This window comes from Microtus ochrogaster, chromosome 19 (assembly GCF_000317375.1).
Source record: "Microtus ochrogaster isolate Prairie Vole_2 chromosome 19, MicOch1.0, whole genome shotgun sequence".
Classification (NCBI taxonomy): Eukaryota; Metazoa; Chordata; class Mammalia; order Rodentia; family Cricetidae; genus Microtus; species Microtus ochrogaster.
Genome location: NC_022021.1, coordinates 4,931,158 through 4,938,865, shown reverse-complemented (window position 1 = coordinate 4,938,865; position 7,708 = coordinate 4,931,158).

Sequence of the window (7,708 nt, the reverse complement as noted above, 5' to 3'; positions counted from 1 at the left end):
ACCATAAAATGGTTTTCGTTGCTACTTCATAACTGTAGCTTTGCTACTCTTATGAATTGTAATGTAAATATTTTTGGAAGTAGAGGTTTGCCAAAGGGGTCACAATCTACTGATGTAAAGACATTTTTTCATGCTATTGACAAAACAATTGATTTATAAGTCTTTCTTTCTCACTATATATTGTGCTTCCAAGTGCAGAATCATGACTTATCCCTTTCTGAATCTCCCCTGGATCTTTTGTTTTGTTTTGTATTTTTTTTTTGTTTGTTTTGTTTTGTTTTTGCTTGAGGAGGGGAGCTCTTGTCCTTGGTAGATTCACTTTGATGAGTGAATAAACTCACCAAGCAGAAAGAACAGATGAACAACACACTGGTACTTCATTACGTTATTCCATGGTACATTGAACAAACTGAGCCTTGACTACGAACCGTCTCAGGCCTCAGTTGTACAGAGCTGAGATGTGGCAATGCTCCCTGCGGGCTATCTGAGAGGTATACTTAAACCTTTGCTGCCAGCACTGTCAGGTGCTTGGAAGAGCAGATGACTCCCGTGTCATCCAGACAGGAATGTCTGAAAGTAAGGACCTTCATTTTCCAAGGAGGGAAATCTAAGATGAGTTCTTCCTTGAATCACTGCGCATGGACATGTGATACCATTTGTCCACTTTTCTCACGTTTCATTGTAAAAATCTAGAGAATAAACTGACATACTGTTGATGTATTGGCCTGCCGCATGCTCCATTGCTGTCTTCCCATTTGAGAGCCTCAGTGACTGCTATGAACTGTGGGTGGCCAGCAACAACACTCACTCTACAGGAACCCTCTTCTGTCCTGTCGTGTCTTTAGATCTTCACATGGTTGGTGGCTTTGTTCCCAGACACAGTCACCTGGAGCTGTTTCCCTCAGAGACCAGGTCTTACAGACTTGGTCTATACCTTTGTACTACCAGAAGGTGGTCAGACCTCTAGAAGTTTTGATCTCTCTCTTTTTTTTTAAATTCCTGTCATCAGAAAATGGGCAACTTTGAGCCCAAATAAGTCATTCCACTTTTAAGACCAGTGTCTTAGGCATTTAGTTATAGAACAGAAACCTGACTAACATAATCGCTGTCTAAATTACACAGGAGAACATTGCGTCCCTTTTATTCCATTATTGTGAAATAAAATCCTCCTCTCTCCTCTCCTAATTTCTTTATAATAAAGTTTGAAGTCTTCAGACTGATTATTTCTCAAGGATTAATCTAATGGCATTCTGCAACTTACACTTTAAACATTTCAAGCTATCCTCATTAAACATCTAGATCAGAAAATAACAACAATCTCAGAAAGATATTAGTGTGATGATGTCTCCTCTTGCACAACTGCAGAGATACCAATCCTATGACCCTAAACTAAGTCTAATATCATCATCCCCTGAAGTGCCTTGTTGGCACAGATCTGCCTTCCTGTCCAGTCTAGAGTCAGGACTCCTCCTTAACTATCTCCAGCTTCATTAACTGTTGATTGCTGTCAGAGACACACAGAGAAATCTTTAACCTCTAAGTGGAAGTTAGCAGTGCGTGTCTTACTTGGAAATTTCCTTCCCGCTGATGATGTTATAATCAATATTTCTGTCCTTCGGAATGGTCTAAATAGCAAATCTTTGAGTTATTCACCCCCTTGTCAAATGGGGCAGAGAGGCTTCCACAGTACCCATGGTGGGTGTCTTGGGGTTTCTATTGCTGTGAGGAGACACCATGACCACAGCAACTCTTGTAAAGGAAAAACATTTAACTGGGGGTGGCTTACATCTTCAGAGGTTTAATCCATCATCTTCATGATTCGACATGGTGGCTTCTAGGCAGGCATGGTACTGAGCAGAGTATCCTGCATCTTGACTTTTGCGAAACAGGAAATGATCTGTCTCATTGGGTGTGGCTTGAACATATATGAGACTGCAAAGCCCGCCTGCAGAGTGACACACTTCCTCCAACAAGACCACACCTACTCCAACGAGGCCACACTGCCCATTGTTATCACTCCCTTTGGAGCCATTTTCTTTTTTTTTTTTTTTTTTTTTTTTTTGGTTTTTCGAGACAGGGTTTCTCTGTGGCTTTGGAGCCTGTCCTGGAAACAACCCCGGAAAACCAGGCTGGTCTCGAACTCACAGAGATCCGCCTGCCTCTGCCTCCCGAGTGCTGGGATTAAAGGCGTGCGCCACCACCGCCCGGCTGGAGCCATTTTCAAACCACTGTAGTGGGTGATGTGGATGTATGTGGCAGCCGCCTACTCAGATAGCGAGGGGTCTGGCTAGCCTGGTGCTGGGTGGCTGAAGCCATGTATGCTCTGGCCTCCAATCACCAACCACCTGAAGCCAAGACCCCAGGAGCACAGAAAGACAGCTCTGCTCTGGGAGGTTCCTTAAGCTTCCTGGGTGAAGGGACCTAAGGTCTTATGGTTTCTTTGTTGAGCCCTCAAGCCTGCTTAGGCCTCTGGTGTTGTAGGAGCCCACTTGTTTGTTCCCAGTTGCTCAGCCCCAAAATAATCACACAAAAACCATATTACTTGCAATACTGTTTGGCCAATAGGTTAAGCGTATTCTGGATAACTCATATCTTAAATTAACCAATCTGTGTATTGCCACAAGGCTGTGGCTTATGGGGTAAAGTTCTGGCATTGTCTCCAGCAGGACTACATGGTTTCTCCTTGACTCCTCCTTTTTTCTCCCAGCATTCAGTTTAGTTTTTACCCACCTGGCTAAGTTCTGTCTTGCTATAGGCCAAAGCAGTTCCTTTATTATTAACCAATAAAAACAGCACATAGAAGGACCTCCCACACCACTCTGGACTTGACTGTTTTATGAGTTCAAGTTGTAGCCTGAGAATTTGAAGGAAGTACCTGTTTACCCTGTACTCACCTTGAGCTTAATTGCTGGAAGGAATTGCTGGAAGTGAATAGGAAAAAAAAAATAGGAGACAGCAGTCTGGGAAGATAGTGCATAAAAGCCAAAACATTTGGATTGTTTGTGTTTTCCATTTTCTAGCATGGCTGGAGAACAGGCTTTGTTTCAAATACACGGTCCCATTACTGGGGTTCACCTTTCTGCCTTAGTATAGATTCTTCTAGGACTAGAACTGGGATACTGAATTCTAGGAAAATGAAAATAGCTCATCTGGGAAGTGCAAGCACAGTAACCAGGAAAGTGGGGGACTGGTCAAGGATGGCTCAGCACTCACTGAAGTCTACTTCCAGTCTCGTGACCTGAGGAAACGTGGAGTTTTTCCAGTGGGAAACACTGGCAGAACAAAGGGTGTCCCCAAAAGGTGCCAGGAGCCCTTGGACTTGGACAAGGCTCCTTGGTTACCAATGGAGCATAACTTCTGGAGGAAGGAGGCCACCTCCTTTTCACTTTTGGACCACTGAGAGGAATGGTTCATGAAAGTAGCCTTCTGAGCCTGTGAATGACTCAGGAACAAACAGAGGCATTTGGATGTCCCTGGAGGGAAAGGGACCAGGCTGACTGCGTTAGCTGTGTGGTCACCTGGACCCTCCTGCAGCCCTCCAATAGAGCACATGGAGCATGCTTATCTTTTTAAATCTTCCTCCATGGCCAGGAAGCAGCAGCAGGGGCTTCAGCAGTCCCAACCTCTTTGCTGTCTGCTCTGGTGACAGAATGGTTCAGCAAGCAGCTCCTCTGTCCCTGACTCGACTAGGCTCTCCTGTTCGCTCTTTATAGTCTCTCTGTCGCTCTCTCTTTTAATCTTTGGTAAGTCATGTGACTGCCTCTAGTTGTATCTTTCTTTCTCAGCACCTGACTCCAGCCTGCTGGAGGTCAGGAGCAGGGAGATAAGGAAGCTTGTGGGAATTGTGAGCAAAAAGGAATAAAAATAGAGGCAAGAGATTACTCACAAATGTTTTGAAAACACAGATTACTTACTTGGAAGCCATTTCTGCCTCTTTCTTGGAACTTGACTGTGCTCACAACATTGTCATAGGTGACTTGGGGACAAGTGTAGGATCTCCCTTCCTGCTCCTAGCCTCTTCCTCTTTGAGACAAGATCTCACTGTGGAGCCCAGCTAGCATCTAAACTTTTATCCTCCTGCCGCAGCCTCTCAAGTGCTGAGTTTTCAGGTGTGCCAGTTTTCCTGGGTGCTTCTGCCTTCTTGATGGAGGCACAGGCAGACTCAGCCACCACTTGTCATCACTGCAGAGACACTTAGGGAGTCAAAGAAAGCAAAATAAATAAATAATAATAAAAATTAAAACCCAAAAAACAAAAAAACCCACAACAGACTAGATTTATTCAAAATGAAAATAAAGTTCACATCCTGTTAGGAAAATGTTTTGGAGATTCTAAAATGGCAACAACAAAGGCATGCTGGGAAGTAGCAAGCTCTCCAGTGCTCTGAGTGTTCCTGAGAGAAGCTCAGCCGTTTGCTGTGCTGCCAACCCCTTCTTCCCCTCAGCATGATGCCACAGAGCTGGCAAACTCCATAAAAGCCACCTGGTACTCTTCCTGAGCCCCCAGCCCCCAGCTGTGGGATTCCTGGACACGCCTTTCCATGGGACCTGAGCGTCTGAGTCTAAGGAGTGTCCCAGAAGAGCCTGAGGGAGGGAGCAGAGCAGGACAAAGGTCAGCACCGAGGCTGACAGACGCTGGCTGTCAGCTCACGTGTCCGGAATGGAGCAAAGGGTACTCATCTTCCCGTGGGCTTGCCAGACCCGCAGCCTTTCTGAGAGCCCAAGGGAGCTCTGGCCTAGGCAGACAGATCCGACTTGAGCATCGCTGCCCAGGGCCTAGGTCCAGTTTTGTGGGTTGCTGGAGAGCTGTGATTTCCCGTGGGTGGAAGTGGGGAGATAGGGAGGAGACAAAAAGTAGATCAGAGTTGGAGGCAAAGTCTCTTCCAGTAGCTGCTTTGCTTTCTCTTAGGCAAAGGAAATTTACTTTGAAATTCATGAGATCTAATAGGCCGTGAGATTTGAACATTACTCAGAGTGATGTGGGTGGGAAATGGCTGGCTGGAATAAACCAGGTTTCTTTAGGAATGGTCCCTGTCGAATGGCAGAGACCCCCTGAAGCTGTGTATTTGGAACCCTGACCCTTGCTGGTGTCTTTCTGCCCATCTTCATGCTGCCTTTTCTCTAAGCTCAAATCACATTCAGTCAGTGAATTGCTGAAAGGCTCAGAGGGCTTCCATGAGGTGAAGTCCAGGTCACTGAACATGGATTGCCCACCCCTCTACTGAGGTGGCTGAATACGCCTAACCCCTCCACTTGGCCCCACCCTAAACTGCCAGCTTTATCTACAACATTGCTGCTGTGGGACAGTGGTCTGTACCCTGTCACTTGTATTTTAAGTAAATGCTGGTTTGCCAGTAGCCAGGCAGGAAGTGGGGGGGGGGGGACGACAACCAGGCAGGAAGTAGGGGTGGGGCAACAAGAATTCTGGGAAGAGGGAAGTTTCAGTCTTCAGTTGTCATCCAGACACAGAGCAAGCAAGATGTGACTGCCTCGCTGAAAAAGTAACAAGCCACGTGGCTAACACAGACAAGTGCTAAGGGCTAATATAAGTTATAAGAGTTAATAAGAAGCCTGAGCTAATAGACCAGTCAGTTTATAATTAATATAGACCTCTTGTGTGTTTATTTGGGACTAAACGGATGTGGGAAGTGGTGGGACAGAAACCTCAGTCAACACACTGCTTTCCGGGAGCACTTTCTTCCTGCAACACCATGCAGCTGAGGCTCTGGAATCTCAGTCCTCCACTGCTGCGGGCTTCTTGACCGGCGAGGAAGAAACACCACCACACAAGGATTCTTCTTAGATCACGCTTTACTGGAGTGCACTTGGTTGAAGGAGCACATGAAGTGAAGGGGGGCAGGAAACAAGAGAGCAGGAAGAGAAAGAGAGGGGGGGGGGAGTCCCCGAGAGCACTAAGGCAGCTGCTTATAGCGGGAATTGGCACACGGGTCGCCCTGTGATTGGCTGCCACCATCAGCTGACACCAGACTGCATCGTGATAGGCCCAAGGACCCTTATCCACCACGCATGCGGGAAGGGGGGGGGGACGGACACGCAGCTCTCAAAGGCTTAGCCAAATATGGGGTTGTTTATTTCCAACAAGACAGGATGTCGGCGCCATCTTGTAATGGCGATCCTGTCCGGCTCACTACACTCCACCAAGACCCTTCTCTGTGCAGCAGTGTTCCTCTGTCCACCATCACACCTGCAGTCCCCATTCAGACTTCAGACGCTGTCCCTGGGGCCCCTCCCATGTGCCTGGAAGAACACTTGCTTTGGGCTCTCAGAAGCAGATATTCTTGGCTACTGAGGAGTGGGTGGGAGAGCCTGGGAAGGAAAAGTGGGGCCTGAAAGTCAGGGTTCATTTATTAACACCTGCCCTTTGTTGATTGGGGCAACAATAGGGCAACACCTTCCCCTCAAGAGCTAGTGCGCACTTATCTTCAAACCTGATAAATCCATGCTCTTCCAAGTGGATGTTTTAGCTAGGCAGTGGTGGCACATGCCTTTAATACCAGCACTCAGGAGGCAGAAGCAGGTGGATCTCTGTGAGTTCACGGCCTGCCTGGTCTACAGAGTGAGTTCCAGGACAGCCAGGGCTACACAGAGAAACCCTGTCTTGAAAAACAGAACAAAACAGAAAAGGCTATGCATTTATTTATCTAACTCATGCATCACACGTACCCCGGCACAGATGTGGAGATCAGAGGACAGCTTGTAAGAATCCGCTCCTCTCACCTGAGGATAGGAGTCCCGTCATCAGGCAAGAGCACTTATGCACTGAACTATTTCATCATCCCTACAGTCTAGGCTCGTAAGTACAAATGTAGTTTGTGGAACTGCGGCCTACTCTCTGAGCCATACCAAGCCCCAGCTCTCATTCCTGTCAGAGAGAAACGCTCCAGCCTTCCCGGGATTCCTTCCCAACCAGTAGGACTGAGTAGACCTATGTCAAGAAATATCATATGCTTAACTGATTCCATATGCGTATTGAGGCTCTTGGGAATTCCAGCAAAAGGTCTGTTTTTTTAAAATAAGGATGAGGCTACAGATAGCATCTTAGGCGGTGCCATTTTAGGAAGCAAAACTTCTATATCAAAGGAAGCATAATAGCAACCAAAATTAAGTTAAACGGGAAACAGAGACGAGTATCGCTCTTGACATTTGCTTCACGGGCCTCCTTCCAAGGTCACCTTGAGAGCATGATTACTATGACTTTAAAAAGCTCGGAACCAGAACACTAGCAACAACCCCCAGGGCACGTTGGCACTGAGGGTGGAAACTACTGGTCAGTGCATCAATGCCCCCGCTGGAGGAAGTGACGTATTTAAAAGCAAATCTTCCACTAAACTGCCACTCTTGGATGGTGGTGTAGCTCTGTGGTACAACACTCACCTGGGACGAACCCACGGCCCTGGGTTCGGTGATTTCCAGCATGGAGAAAAACATCAAAATAAGAGAGAACGAAGCCCAACAGGTTCCACGGACTTGAGGCATTGCACTTTCTGTTATAAAGTCGCCATGCGGTGAGGCCTCCTCTTTTCCTGTCCCCCTGGAGGTGTGAGATGCATGCTGATGGCTTTGAGTCCAGGTCCCAATCCTTTTGGGTACTTTACAGTTTTTGTGTTTTTTTTTTTTTTTTTTTTTTTTGTAAAACATATTTGAACATCTGAGAAATCTTAGAAACTGGACTATTTTTAGCAGTAGTG